We start from the raw sequence: 15894 nt of genomic DNA on the forward strand, positions 1-15894 counted from the left end.
CTTGTGTGTTGTCTCTTAGGATTTTACAAGCTTCTCCTTTGTCTTTGTTCCCATTTTGTTGAATTATTCTTGTTTCCCCACTTCATCTTCTCCCTCCCCCCTTTCCTTTTAACGCTGTAAATGATGCAAAGATCACTCAGTAAGTTCCTTCCCCACCTCGTCTTTATAAAAATAATATTAAATTGTTGTGGTCGGGAATAAAACCTGAATATGTGGCATTAAAATTCCAGCATGTTATTCAACAACAATTTACATTTGCATTATTTCCGTTCTGAGTGGCTTCTTTGTGTTTTTATTTTCTTTTTTCCTTTTTTTTTGCTGAGGTTGCACATACAAGCCTGAACACTTACCTCGGTAACCCCCCCCCCCTCATATTTCTCACATTTTCCTTCCTTAAATCATTAGCTCAATCCACTCCACTATGAGCATAGTCTTTCAATTAAATAAAACAAACAAACATAAGGATATTAGTAAATGAATGACAGTACAAATTGGTTAATGAAACTGGGGTTACAGGATCAACGGTGAAGTGCTCAGATGGAAATGCTAAACAGGTATACCTGTTCAGAAGCCAATGTTGCCATCTAATAATTATGCCAGAACTCCCACACCCTCACCCCCCCCCCCCGTACACACACACACACACACACACACACACACACACACACACACACACACACACACACACACACACACACACACAAAACACATGCAGGAATCGTGATTTACACATACACATGCACGATTGTGATTTATACACGTATTGTAGGAGAGAGAGAGGAGGAGATTGGGACCATACTCTGTGCAGAGCATTGGTGCTGCCTAAGCAGCCTCCTTGACTATTGGGCATAATCCTGGATAGGTCGCCACTCCGATACAGTATACCAGCATGCTGACACTCATTTTGCCGACCTCGGAAGGATGACAGGCCGAGTTAAACCCACCTGGTATTAATTCAACAGCTGAGCGGGATTTGAACTCGGGACCCTTGGATCCAAAGCCTGCCACCCTCACCATTAAGCCAACATCAGGCATACATATACATTCGAGCAAATACAATCCGTTGCATCACTGATGGTAATATGAAGGGGGGGAGGGGGAAGATAGAGAGAGGGGTCAAAGAGAGAGGCAGAGGAGTGGGAGAGGGAGGCAGAGGAGTGGGAGAGGGAGGCAGAGGAGTGGGAGAGGGAGGCAGAGGAGTGGGAGAGGGAGGCAGAGGAATGGGAGAGAGAAGCATAGGGGAAAAGGGATTGGATGGGAGAGGGGTGGAGGGAGAGGTTGGGAGAGAGAGGGGTGGAGGGAGAGGTTGGGAGGGAGAGGGGTGGAGGGAGAGGTTGGGAGAGAGACGGGTGGAGGGAGAGGTTGGGAGAGAGAGGGGTGGAGGGAGAGGGGGAGGGAGAGGGGGAAGGGAGAGGGGAGAAGGGAGAGAGAGTGTTGGGAGAGAGATGAAGAGAGAGGGGTGGGAGACTTTCCTAACTTCGGAGAGAACCGAGCAGTGGTATCGCCTTGGAAACTTGGAGAGATCGAAGAAAGATTTGCGTGCTCCCCAAATGGCTAAATCATTTAAGCAAGCACTCCAACGAAAAGGTTGATAACGAATGGTTGGTTTGGCAAGTGAGAGCCAGCTGATTGGTAATGGGACATACCCATAAAAATGAAAACATCATTAATTTCTTAACATTTTCAGATTTCACTCCAGATTTCGACAGTTATTTTGTCCACATCCAACCAGTGCAGTCTTCGAAAAGCAAACATTAACTTGCAGCACTGATGTAACATACCAATTCACAGTCCTCCTTTGGAAAGTTCAGGTATGGAAGCAGGATACTTAGTCCAATAGATAACCTGGACGGGCCTGCACCCACAGAGGCTGAGGTTGAGGACCATCTGGTAGAGCCCAGGCAACGGGGAAGCAGGCATGTCCAGTGGTGCAGCCGCCAAAAGGTGACAAACACACCTGACAGGGCACGGGCGCATCCAGCAATGCTGCAGGTTATAGCAAGGCGAGCAGGCACATCAACACTGGAAACCGAGGGAGGCAGCACCTTCCATAGCCGGCTAGCATGCCAAAGGGAGCCATCATTTAGCTGGAATGTATCTGGGCCCAGCTGATTGCTGACCTGAAGGGCTGAGGACCAGAAGGAGTGCTGTTTGTTTTCACGATGAGGGTAACAGGTTCTGATCCAATCTGAGACCTGGACAGTGAGTGTCTTAACCCCGTGTGCCCTGTCAAAGCACTGCTTCATCTGTCGATGTGCTTGTTTACTGCACCTTGATTGTTGCCAGCAGGAACTTGAGCTGCTGAGTGATGGAGCCTATCCAGGGGCAGCTGCAGCTTACGGCCGACCATCATCGATGCCCGTGAGACCTTGGTGGTTGAGTGTTGTGTCGCCCTGTGGGGTAGCAGTATCTGGAGTAAAGCCGTTTGAAATGTGCAGCCCTGCCCAAGGTGTGCTCGGCTGTCATTCGTCACGTTTGAGTGAAACACTCTACACCGCGTTATCTTGATCTTGGGGATGGTAGAATGCTGTGCAGATTTGGTAAACCCCATGGAACCCCAGGAACGAAGAAAACTCTGTTTTGTTTTGTTTTTGTATGCTCTGTCAATGCTCGTATAAGAGCAAACACACAGAACGTAGAACAATGGGAGAAGGAGACAAGAGGACAGGAGAGGGAAACACGACAGTATGCAACAGAGACATGAGGAGACTTGTGGAAGGGAGAGGGAAGGGGTGTGGCACATGTGGGAAACAAGATGGATACTACAGGGATTTTCAGGAAGGAAAACAGGGAATTTGAAGCAGGTGGGTTTGGGATCGATTAATGGGGTTAGAAAAGACCATGGTTTTGGATGGGGAAAGACAAGAGATGGTGGTGAATAGCTGTTTTGAACACCTGGAGGGAAGAGTGGGATTGAAGAGAGTGTGAAAGTTTGTTTCAGAGGTGGGAAAAGAGGAATGAAAGAGTGAAGGTGAGCCGTGATTCTTGATTTTGGAAGTTTCACCAGAAGGGGGTTGCTGGTGGACCTTGAGCGCACTGTGGAAATATTGGGGAGACAGAGAAAAGGGGGTGGGGGGGGGAGTTAGGCCAGAGAGGTGTCACCTGCCTGTGGTGAGAAGAGTGAGAGACCCAAAGACAGCTTCATCATGGAAGATACCAATGATTCTAAAAGCCTTGGTTTCCACAGCGTGAAGCCAAGGTAGGTATGAGGCAGGAGCACCAGCCCAGAGAGGAGAGCAATACTCCATCTGGCCATGGATGAAAGATTTGTATGTGGTTCGGAGCTCAGGTGTGCCTAGGAAGGACTTTGCATGAGGGAGGATGCACAGTCGGCGACTGGCTTTGGAAGCCAGCTTGGAAATGTGACTTTCCCAGGAAAGATCATGGCAGACAGTGAGACCCAAATGTTTGAATGACAGAACTTCTTCAAGAGGATTGATGGCACAGGAGGCTCACCTGACAGAGCGAGGAAGGGATTAGGTGGTGGGAGAGAAATTTCAGTCATCCTCATCACCAATTGTGTGAAAGAAGGGACACGACTGCAAAGATGGTTGTTTAGCCCCGAACAGTTCTTTCAAACAAATCTGTGGCATGCAGACAGCCGGCATAGTTGAGCAAATGCCTTTTTGGGTGCTGCCCCTATGCGGAGTGCGAGGACCATTCAGGCGCTGAACCCAGGGGTGCTGTGCGAGGTCCAGGTCGGTGAAGAACCCAGGTGGTGCATGAAGTCCATTCAAGTGCTGACACTGGGGGGATGTGCATGTCCCATTTGTGGGCTGACCCCAGGGGGAGTGTGGGGGGCATTGGGTCCAGGCAGGCATCAACCCCCTTGGCATGCGAGGCCCATTTGGGTGCTGATCCTGGGGGGTCGTGTGAGGCACATTCGGGTGCTGAAACTGGGGTACGTGGTAGGTCCAGGCAAGCGCTGACTCCAGGGGGTGTGTGAGGGTCATTCAGGTGCCACCCTCTAGGGGAATGCCACCACCATTGAGGCGCTGATCCTTGGGATGTGCGAGGCACATTCAAGGTCTGACACTGGGGGAGCACATGAAGACCATTAATGTGCTGACACTCAGAGCAGGTGCATTGGTGCAAGTCTCATTTGGGTGCTGATCCTGAGGGGCATGCGATTTTATTCCATAACTAGAAGGGCACTCGGTAGAGCGCATACCTCTGCCACGTAATGCCTGATCCATGAGAACATATCGGGCCCAATACATTTTTGAAATATCATGCTATACAGTACTACATAGTTTTTGGCCCTATCTCTCAATGGTGAAGAATCACTTTAAAAATTCTACTAGTCGGATCCGGATCTTCACCAAAATCTAATCAGTTTGTCCTTATCACACACCAAACCTGTCCACAAAATTCATCCAGATCTATCCATAACTTTTTGAGATATCCTGAACACACACAAACAAATAAAGACAGAAAGGGGTAAAAACATCACCTCCTTTACTTTCGGTGGCGGAGGTAATTAAGAAAACTTTAAATTCCAATGATGTTAAATTTCCAATCATTGACAGATTTATTAATCGGAAATATGGTTTTTAGATCCTCGTGGAGGATCTCTAAGTCTTACTCACGTTGTTCTTCATCTTCTTCTTGTGGACTTTTTTGTTTCACAGCCTATAGTTTTCATCAAAACTTCCTGAAACTTGGCATATATATGTAAAAGTACTCTGCGCAGATAGTAACCATCTCCGATTTTGAAAATTCCTCCAAGAAAAAAAGTTATGATGTCAAAATATCTCCACTAATGAAAATCACCTAAAAAATTATCTCCGAAACTAGGCAAGCTTTTTGAATTTTGTTTGCAGGAATCGAACAGGGCATTAGCACAGATAATTTGTCGCAAACTTGACACATCATGATGACGTCACATTCGTTTTTATGACGTCATCATTAAGAGGACGAGAATCTTAGCTCATTTGAGCTTGTTTCATTTGACTTTTTCACCTTAGTAATTTGCACCATCACAATATGTTGACCACTTAAAACACCTGTAACATGCCTTTGATGTCCTCAATTGCAGGAGTGTTCAGGGGTTCACTCTGTACATCCTACATGTGTGAATGTAATTGAATTTTAATTCTCCTCCCCACCCCTCTTCCTCTTCCTCTTCCTCCTACTGCACTTCGTCTTATATATCCCTTTCCCCTCTCATTGTTAAAAAAAACTGCAAAACGCCTCTCACCATCTTTCTTTTACTCTGCAGGTAACAATCACGGAGTTTTCAAATAATCAGATGATAAAGTTATACAGATCACCAAATACGTAAGAAAATTTCTGATTTTAAGCTGTGGTTAAGCTGATTGAGAGAGTGTGGTTTGGAAAAAGTGCTTCCTGTGCCCTAAAGAGTCATTTTGAAGGACGCCCAAAGCACATGATTTTCACAAGAATCATTCCTCCTGGAAGGAGGATCATCCTCAGGATGGACCCACTGCCCTGCCTTTTGCCTAAGAGCACTGGCTCTCATTAATTTATAATGAATCTCACATGTCACGCAAGGCACTCTGGATTTGGAGGTTGCACAATTATACAGATCATTTTCCCCATAATGCAGCTAAAAGCAACGTCTCGAGCACAGGGAGCAGTTTTACCGATATGGTAGTGAGGTTCGGGTGGTGGAGGTAAAATTAGCTTGGGGAGTAATTGAATGAGGCACTTGTGCTACGGTGCTATTTATATACAAGTTATTTTGCAAAAACAAAACAAAGATTCACATTAACAAAGGTATTAACAAGCAAATTATGTTCTTGCCGACAACAATCATCACATTAACAAACAAACAAACAAAGATTCACATTAACAAGCAAATTATATTCTTTCCGACAACAATCATCACATTAACAAACAAACAAACAAAGATTCACATTAACAAGCAAATTATGTTCTTACCAACAACAATCATCACAATAACAAACAAACAAACAAACAGAGATTCACATTAACAAGCAAATTATGTTCTTTCCGACAACAATCATCACATTAACAAACAAACAAACAAAGATTCACATTAACAAGCAAATTATGTTCTTGCCGACAACAATCATCACATTAACAAACAAACAAAGATTCACATTAACAAGCAAATTATATTCTTGCCAACAACAATCATCACATTAACAAACAAACAAACAAAGATTCACATTAACAAGCAAATTATGTTCTTGCCAACAACAATCATCACATTAACAAACAAACAAAGATTCACATTAACAAGCAAATTATGTTCTTACCAACAACAATCATCACAATAACAAACAAACAAACAAACAGAGATTCACATTAACAAGCAAATTATGTTCTTTCCGACAACAATCATCACATTAACAAACAAACAAACAAAGATTCACATTAACAAGCAAATTATGTTCTTGCCGACAACAATCATCACATTAACAAACAAACAAAGATTCACATTAACAAGCAAATTATATTCTTGCCAACAACAATCATCACATTAACAAACAAAGATTCACATTAACAAGCAAATTATATTCTTGCCAACAACAATCATCACATTAACAAACAAACAAACAAACAAAGATTCACATTAACAAGCAAATTATGTTCTTGCCGACAACAATCATCACATTAACAAACAAACAAAGATTCACATTAACAAGCAAATTATATTCTTGCCAACAACAATCATCACATTAACAAACAAACAAAGATTCACATTAACAAGCAAATTATATTCTTGCCAACAACAATCATCACATTAACAAACAAACAAACAAAGATTCACATTAACAAGCAAATTATGTTCTTGCCGACAACAATCATCACAATAACAAACAAACAAACAAAAGATTCACATTAACAAGCAAATTATGTTCTTGCCGACAACAATCATCACATTAACAAACAAAGATTCACATTAACAATGGCATTAACAAGCAAATGATGTTCTTGCTGACAACAATCATCACATTAATAAACAAACAAACAAAGATTCACATTAACAAAAGCATCAACAAGCAAATTATGTTCTTGCTGACAACAATCATCACATTAACAAAGATTCACATTAGTAATTCATGTAAAAAAACAAAATTCGTTAATTTGTGAATAAATCATATTCACACTCTGGTACATAAATAAATAAACAAACATATTATAACCTGGCATTTCATGCACTTACATGCATAATATAAATACTAGAAAATCCAACCCGTCGCTTTGCTGACTTTAATATTAAGAGTGTGGAGAGAAAGGGGGAGGGAGAGAGGAGGGGGTGAGGAAGGAGAGAGGAGGGGGAGAGGAAAGAGAGGAGGGGGTGAGAAGGAGAGAGGAGGGGAGAGGAAAGAGAGGAGGGGTGAGGAAGCAGAGAGGAGGGGTGAGGGAGGAAAGAGAGGAGGGGTGAGGGAGGAAAGAGAGGAGGAGTGAGGGAGGAGAGAGAGAGGAGGGGTGAGGGAGGAGAGAGAGAGGAGGGGTGAGGGAGGAGAGAGAGGAGGGGGATGGAAGGAGAGAGGAGGGGATGGAAGGAGAGAGGATGGGGGTGGAAGGAGAGAGGAGGGGTGGAAGGAGAGAGGAGGGGGTGGAAGGTGAAAGGAGAGGGAATGGAATGAGAGAGGGAGGGGGAGGAAATGGGGAGCAATGAAGGAGGTGGGGAGAGCGATTCCTCAACAAACGTTGCTGTATACTCTGAGAGGGGGAGTGGGAGAGAGGAGGATGGGGGAAGTGGGGAGGGGAGGAGATTTGGGAAAAGGTAAGTGTGAGGAGAGGGATTCTGGTCTTGCATTTGGTAGGGGGATTTCAGGTGGAAAAGTGGAAAAGGGTTCTTGTCTTGCGTTTGGTAGTGGGACTTGTGCGGGGAGGGGGTAGTACAGGATTGAATGAAACGGGGTACGTTAAAACAGCACATTAATACAGCATGCAGAGACCGCTGGGAGATGTCCATAGGGATAGAGAGGGGAGGGGGTTTGGGAGGAGTTAAGCATAAGGGGAGGGGAAGGAAAGCAGCATGAGGGGAAGGGAATGTGGTGTGAAAGGAAGGCAGCGTGAGGGGAAGGGAAGGCAGTGTGAGGGGAAGGGAAGGCAGCATGAGGCGAAGGGAAGGCAGCGTGAGGGGAAGGGAAGGCAGCGTGACGGGAAGGGAAGAGTGATAAAACACGCCTAAACAGGGAGAGGAGTGGTGAGAGGGGGACAGAAGGAAAGGGGTGGGAGAGGAGGGGGTGGGATTCCGGCATATGTGACATCCAGTCTCACGTCTATCGTAGAGATGACACACACATTGATGAATAACCCTTGCCTGTGAAACACCAGACTGACAGTTTATAGCTGGGTCGGGATTTGAACCCAGCCTCGACAGCTTTGAGCGGGCTTGCGGACATCTGGCTATCATGCTGTGATGTGGCGATTCATTGCTTTGTAACGACTGAAAACATTTTTTACACATTGTAATCATAAAATTTATTTTCCTCTCTGAACTTCGGAGATGTCCCCATGGAGAGTCACGCTGCGGTATCACCATTGAAGCTTGAAGGGCGCTCTCCAAGTGGATTCAGCACTCAAACAAGCACACCGATGAAATTAGTTGAAGAAACGTTTAAAAACGAAACGTTTAATTCTTTATATGTTTCTATCTACGTCAAATTGACAGGTCGTATCATGAAAGAAGATCGTACAAAAATGGGAAATGTGGTGTAAAATAAAATTGCACATTTTGTTCTGCGGTGTGATCGAGGCCCTATTATGTTCTATTCTTGAATATGACAAATTTCAACTCACAGATCGAAGTCTAACTTGGACAGTCACAGCACTGTTTGGTAGAGTGTTCCAAAAAAATGAAAGTTTGATTTTTGCTGCTCCCTGATTTGGCCTTTGTTCCAATACCCCATAAGAACTTATAGGTGAAAAATGAACAAAATTCCATGATATTTAGGGGTTCCTCAAGTTGGCATAATTATGTCCATTATGGAGAGGGCATTTTGCACTGCAATGTCAAAAAGCTTATCGAGGTCTCCTTGGAAAAACTATTCTTTCATCCTATATGACTGCTGTGGTTTTTGAAAATATCAAACAACCATATTAATTGTGAAGTGTACTGCGTTGTGCATATTCGACGGCAAGTTGTCAGTTACAGTTTGGCAAATTTCAACAATATTGTGCCAACTTGAGGAACCCCTAAACATTCTCCAATCTACTTCATATTTGGTGTGTATGTTTCTACTGTCAAATGGAACAAAGGCACACCTAGGGAGCATGAATATTCATACTTTTATTTTTTTACCCCCTATTATGAAGCACCCTCCTGTTTGGTGTTAGGTTGATTGCCCAAAATCCTCCATCAAATTTCCATAGGTGACATTCGTTCACAATGTGACAAATAGTCTGATCTTGGTGACCACAGTCACATGCTGGGCCTGAGGCCCTTCAGATTACATAGATAAGGACTTTCCAATCGTTTGTAAGTACGGGGTTTCATTATAAAAAGAAATTGTTTTACTTCTTTTTGTATTACCACCCTTGTTGTTGATAGACATTGCAAATCCACTTGGTCTCTGAGTCTTGGATTTGCTCTGATCGCGAGTTATATGAGTTCTAAACGTCCGCTAAAGGACATTTTGGGTTTGGACGATTAGCTGCCAGGATGAAACATGCCCGTGTCCGAGAAACCATGCTTGGGTTGTGACTTTGGGTAATCGAACACATGGCACCAATCAGCACAAGTCCCAACTGGCAAAGGCATTCCACTTCAGCATGGTAACATGGCAAACAGGCCCAGGAACTTGCTCGGAGCTCCAGAATCAGTTCGCCGGGATTCGGACCAGGAAACTGGGACGAGCCTGATGACGACAACAATATACTTTTCTATTCTTCCCTACTGTATATGGCTGATTCAAACTTGCTATTGCTTGATGTAGCCCATCTGGTTACTCAGCGAGTTTAATGAGGGCAATGGATGGAGCATGAGTAGAAACAATTTAAAGGGAGTCACCCTAGATGGTGAGCATTTGTAGTCGGAGAGTTATGGGAAAAGTGGCCAGCTGGAAGATATTTGGGGAGGGTTGAGCAGTGGTGGAGGTTAGCTTGTACAACTGAGGCAAAAAAGCAGTTTGAGAGCAGAAGAGTCACATCCAATCCAGCTTATGAATTTGGTTCAACTGGCATCCACAGATATCATGGTGCATGCTTGGTCCTGCATTGATTTGCGACCCGTTGCACCAACCTGCATACTTTGACCTTTTTTTAACACCATACCACCATTGTGGCAGTTTCTGTACATGTAACTCCAACAGTGCTCTTCTTTCTGAGCTCAGTGTGCTGCTCTGCAGATTGTTGATGCTTGAATGATGCTTCCACTGCAGCAATCTTCATCATTGACAACTCCGACACTGCAAGTTGTTGTGGTTGAAACCGGTCATCGCTTCTCTGGCATACAATCGCTTCTCACATCGTCTTGCTCTCAGGTCAGGTATGGGAGCATGTGCCAGAACAGCGCGTCGCTGCGTCCACTTTCCGCCGGTACTCCAGGGGCCTCCGTCTGGCCATCCCCCAGGCAGATGCCAGGCCCATCCCCATCTCCTTGAGATGATGGTCAACCTGCTGCAACCATGAGGCACGTGGTCGGCCCACGAGCCTCCTCCACTCATGAGACTCCCTCGCTGAGAGAATCTGGTGAGCAGGATCAGCGTCAGGAAAACGAGCCACATGTCCATACAGCCGCAACTGACGCTCACGGACTATGCAGGTAACAAATCTCATCCGAGTCTCTCTCAGCAACCGCTCGTTGGACACAAAATCCGACCTGCGATAGCCAAGGATTCTCCGAAGAGACCTGTTACCAAAGGAATTAAGTCTCCGTCTCAGATCCTTGGTCAGAGTCCAAGTCTCGCACCCATAGAGCAAGACTGTAAGTACCAAGGACCTGAAGACTCGGACTTTCGTCCTCCCGCACAGGTACCGGCAGCGCCACACCCCATGATCCAGTGAATCCATGACTCCCCAGGCCCGACCCAGACGTCTATTGACCTCTGACTCGCAGCCAGCAGAGACATGAATATCACTGCCAAGGTAAGTGAATCTCTCCACTACCTCGACATCCTCACCACAAAGAGACACAGACAGGACAGCAGCATCCAAGATGTCACCAAAAGCCTGGATCTTAGTTTTGACCCAAGAAACCCGTAATCCCAATGGCTCCGACTCCTCATTCAGCACCTCAAGGGCCCCCAAGAGGATGTCTAAAGTCTCCGCAAAGATGACTGCATCATCTGCAAAATCAAGGTCCGAGATCTTGACATTGCCAAACGATGCACCGCAACTTGATCTCTCCGACATCCTCCCTAAAATCCAGTCCATACAAGTGCTGAAAAGTATGGGGGCAAGTACACATCCCTGACGAACTCCAGTAACAACTGGAAATAAGTCAGAGATGGTACCACCACACTTCACAGCACTCTCAGTACCAGAGTAGAGTTCAGACATCAGATCTATCAGTTTTGGTGGCACCCCACGAAGACTAAGAATCCTCCAGAGGACATCCCGATTCACTGAATCAAACGCTTTACAGAGATCAACATAGGCTGCAAGCAGCCCCTGCCGAAACTCTCGTCTGCGTTCGGTGAGGACACGAAGTGCAAGGATACGGTCAATCGTTGACCTCTTTGGTGTAAAGCCTGACTGCTCTGGATGCTGGTGCTCAAGCAGATGGTGGCGAACCCTATCAAGAATTATCCGCGCAAAGACCTTGCCAGGCACTGAGAGCAGCGTCACCCCTCGGTAGTTGTTGCAGTCTTGGCGATCACCCTTCCCTTTCCAGAGAGGGACAACAAGGCCCCTCTTCCAGTCAGTTGGGATGATGCCTGTGTTCCCAGCAGAGCACAAAACTGCATGCAACGACACGAGTGCAGCATTTCCACCAGCCTTGAGAAGTTCGGCATGGATGCCACAGATCCCTGGAGCTTTGCCCCGTTTCAACTGGTTCACCGCAGCCCGTGTTTCCACAAGCGAAGGTTGACCACAGTTGATTCGAGGGTCAGCAACAGGGATTGTAACACCCTTGACGTCCAACTCGACAGCTGGGGGATCAGCCTGGTACAACCGCTCAAAGTAACCGGCCCAGCGGGCCTTCACTTCAGACTCCTCTGTCAAGAACCTACCACTCTCTGCTCGAACTGCAGTGCTCCGAGGGATGGGCTTGGATGAACGTAATGCGCTAATTCCCCTGTAAGCAGGACGAGAATCACCTGTCCACAGGTGATGCTCTACCCCTCACAGATTCCTCGCACATAGGCCTCCTTGTCCACCCTCAGTGCACGTACAGTTTTACTCCTCAGCTCCCTGAACAGCTCAGCTCTGCCATTCAGCCTGGCCCTGGGACTCTGGTCAATGGTATCCAGTGTCCCTTGAGAGACAAAATTCTTCTTTGCCCTGCGGTGAGCTCCAAGGCATCCACCGGCAACATCAAGGACGGTGGTCTTGAAGGCGCTCCACAACTCTTCAGGACCCCCCTAAGCACCCAGACCCCCAAGTGTCCACTCAGCCTGTTCGCAAACTCCTCAGCTACTCTCTCATCCCTGAGCTTGGCAACATCCAGCCTAGGCTGGGATGGTACCATTCTCCAGGATTTAAGGTGCAGCTTTAGAGTTGCTACAACAAGCCTGTGGTCAGTATTGAGGAACTGAGCACTCCGGTAGACCCTGCAGTTCTGGATCATCCTCCAACGACCGTCAATGAGGACATGGTCAATCTCCTTTGCCACACCGCCAGCGTTGGAATACCAAGTCCAGCGATGAGCTTGTGGGTGCTGAAACCATGAACCAGCCACCCTAAGTCCATGACTTCTTGCAAAGTCAAGGAACTTCGTTCTATTCTGGTTCATAGTTCCTGACCCATGGGGACCAACACACACCTCATAACCGTCCCTATCAGTTCCAGTCGATGCATTGAAATCCCCCAAGACTAGAAGTGTATCTCGTCTGGGGCACTGATCAACTACAGACTCGAGTGTGGCGTAGAATGCATCCTTCACGGTGAGATCACTCACCTCAGTCGGAGCATAAACAGAGACCAGGGAAATGACACCTAAGGAGTGACGAATCCTTAATCTCATAATTCGCTCTTTGACCGGTGTTACCTCAATTATCATTGGGGTCAGCTTATTGGACACAGCTATAGCAACTCCTTGGGTATGGTAACCATCAGAGCGACCAGACCAATAGTAGGTGTAACCACCCACCATGATCTCGCCGCAATCCGGTCTCCGAACCTCAGAGAGAGCTGCAATCCCGATGTCCAAACGCTTGAGCTCAGATGATAACAGAGACAGGTGATCATCCTCTCTTAGGGATAGGACATTCCAGGCACCCACCCGAAGGGACCGCCTCAGGTTAACCCAAGGAGACCGCCGTCTGGTGCACAACACCTCAGTACCACTCCGACACACTCTCCCGCAATCTGACCCAGGGAGGTTACCCCGTGGTTTCCCTCCTATCATCAAAGATTGGGGGTCCCGAAGGCTTTGCCCCAATCCCGTCATCCGGTGAGCTGCCCTGCGAAGGGAAGCTGTGCAGGAGGTACTCCCACAGAGTGGGTTTTCAGATTGTTTTTGCGTTTTTACGTTTTGCGGAATGAAGGGTTTTACGGTGGCCGGAGTGCAAATCCTGCCACCAACCTCCTAATAAGAAGTAACCCAACTGCAGGAGGACGTCCGCAGACACAGTTGGGCACTAGATATGGATGGCCATTGGCTTACAAGGAGCTCCTCCGCCCGTTGACAGGTTTTGTTTTTAATCCTGCTGGGTGTCCATATCCAAACACCCCCCTCACCAGAAAACCTGGTGGGGGAGACGGTTTAGTCGCCGACAACCCGACCATGGAACAGGTTGGTACAGGTTTACATGGTACCTGTAGCAGGTCACAGATTGAACCTGACCTGACATTGCTCTCAGCACCCTTGCAACTGGCCTGAAATCTCGTTTTTAATCTCTCAACTGACCATTTGATTTAATTTATTCCCCCTTCCTCTTTAGCTGCCCATATTTACCAAAACCAAAAGTAATGTGTATCATTGATTAATTATTTATATCCTGTGTCATTTATCTTTTTTATCCTCTATATATATATATATATATATATATATATATATATATATATATGTTGTTCGTCTTTCGGCTGCTCCCGTTTGGGGTCGCCACAGCGGATCATCCGTTATGATCCGCATACTGATTTGGCACAGGTTTTACGCCGGATGCCGTTCCTGACGCAACCCTGGTCGCCTCTTACAACACAGGCATAAGGATTGGGTTTCGCCATGATTCCGGGCTGCCCTACACCCTCTCAGAGCGCAGCCCAGCACAGGGCTCCCGTCCTCAAGCGATTCTCCAACCCAAGCCTCTGAGTAGCCGGATTACAGGCGCACGCCACTACGCCCGGTGTATGTATGTATGTATGTATGTATGTATGTATGTATGTATGTATGTATGTATGTATGTATGTATGTATGTATGTATGTATGTGTGTGTATATGTATGTATATATATATATATATATATATATATATATATATATATATATATATATATATATATGTATGTATATATATACTTATTTCTATCACATTTGAAAGTTAATTGTGACCATTACATTTATCACTAGTGCATAACTTTTATATGATTACATGAGGAATTTAATATCCTTGCCAACAAGTTCCAAATCCTTGGGGAAAATACTTGTATACATTCTTTACACAATGACAATGAAAATTACACAATGACTTTACACAATGACACAATGACAATAAACTGGCAATGACCCTCTACATTTTGGATGAAAAATCTGCAACCGTCAATCTTCGGGGTAGGGTTGTAGATTGATTGATAAAACAGAGAAGGCCAAGAACTACACACTGCTATCACACATTTTCCCTCTCGAGGGTCCCCAACCTTGCTCCGTCTCATTGATACCGATCAACCCATATACTCATAGCCTATGCAGGTCGACCACTTTGAGGCTTGTCGTCGATATCAGTTTCCCAGCTCTTGAGATGCTTTGCCCAATGTCTAACGGAGCCCACATCAATGGTTGAGTCACCGAACTCATTTTTTAAATGCCTATCAATGTCCACTGGAGGAACCTCTTCCACGGTAAGAAATTCAACAACTGTTCTCTGCTTTGTACGCACATCTAGCGGGGCAGCCATTTTTAAAAATGTGGTGTGATGTTGTCACATGACCAGTCACAGTGCTGCTCAATTTAAAATGGCTGTGAAATGCAAACCTTTCATTGTGATCTCCCGTTGCTTTCCTATGATGCTTTGGTTACAAACTGAAAAATAGAGCCCCATTGGTGCCGTAGCTCACCTGGCTGATTGTGAAAAAGTGGAGTGATGGATGGATCAGGGTAAAAATAAGAGCTGGAGGTCAGGTAGTATTGAAATGGTGTTCAGAGTAGTGTGACTCCCTTCTGTCTACGGGTCTCAGTTTTCCAGATATTGTCCATTTCCAGTGTGATGATGTCACTTCCTATTGTGTAAAAATTAGCCTTATTTGATAAGGTGCAACTTCATGGTGTCTATAATTCATATTTATTCGAGATATTGCCCACTTTCTGTGTTATGACGTCACTGGCGGCCCGATTGTGTTTTGGAACAGCTTATTTTAATGAAACGTTCCCAAAGGTGGTCAATTGTATATTTTGAGATTCACATTTATCGGTTAAGCTGTTTCAGAGAAGATGAATTTTTAAGGTTTTCCTTTGATCCAACATGCCTGCCAGACCACATGACCAATGACGTCATTGTTATTCGATTGGTTAAGCGGTTTCAGAGAAAAAGGTTGATTGAGTGTTCAATTGAGTGCTTTCCTATAATCCAAAATGGCAGCCAAGCTAGATTGAAATTCAAGTACTTTTGGGACCTTTAAATCTTGTGATGAC

This window comes from Eptatretus burgeri, chromosome 3 (genome assembly GCF_056783735.1).
Source record: "Eptatretus burgeri isolate ZD-2024b chromosome 3, Ebu_testis_v1, whole genome shotgun sequence".
Taxonomy (NCBI): domain Eukaryota; kingdom Metazoa; phylum Chordata; class Myxini; order Myxiniformes; family Myxinidae; genus Eptatretus; species Eptatretus burgeri.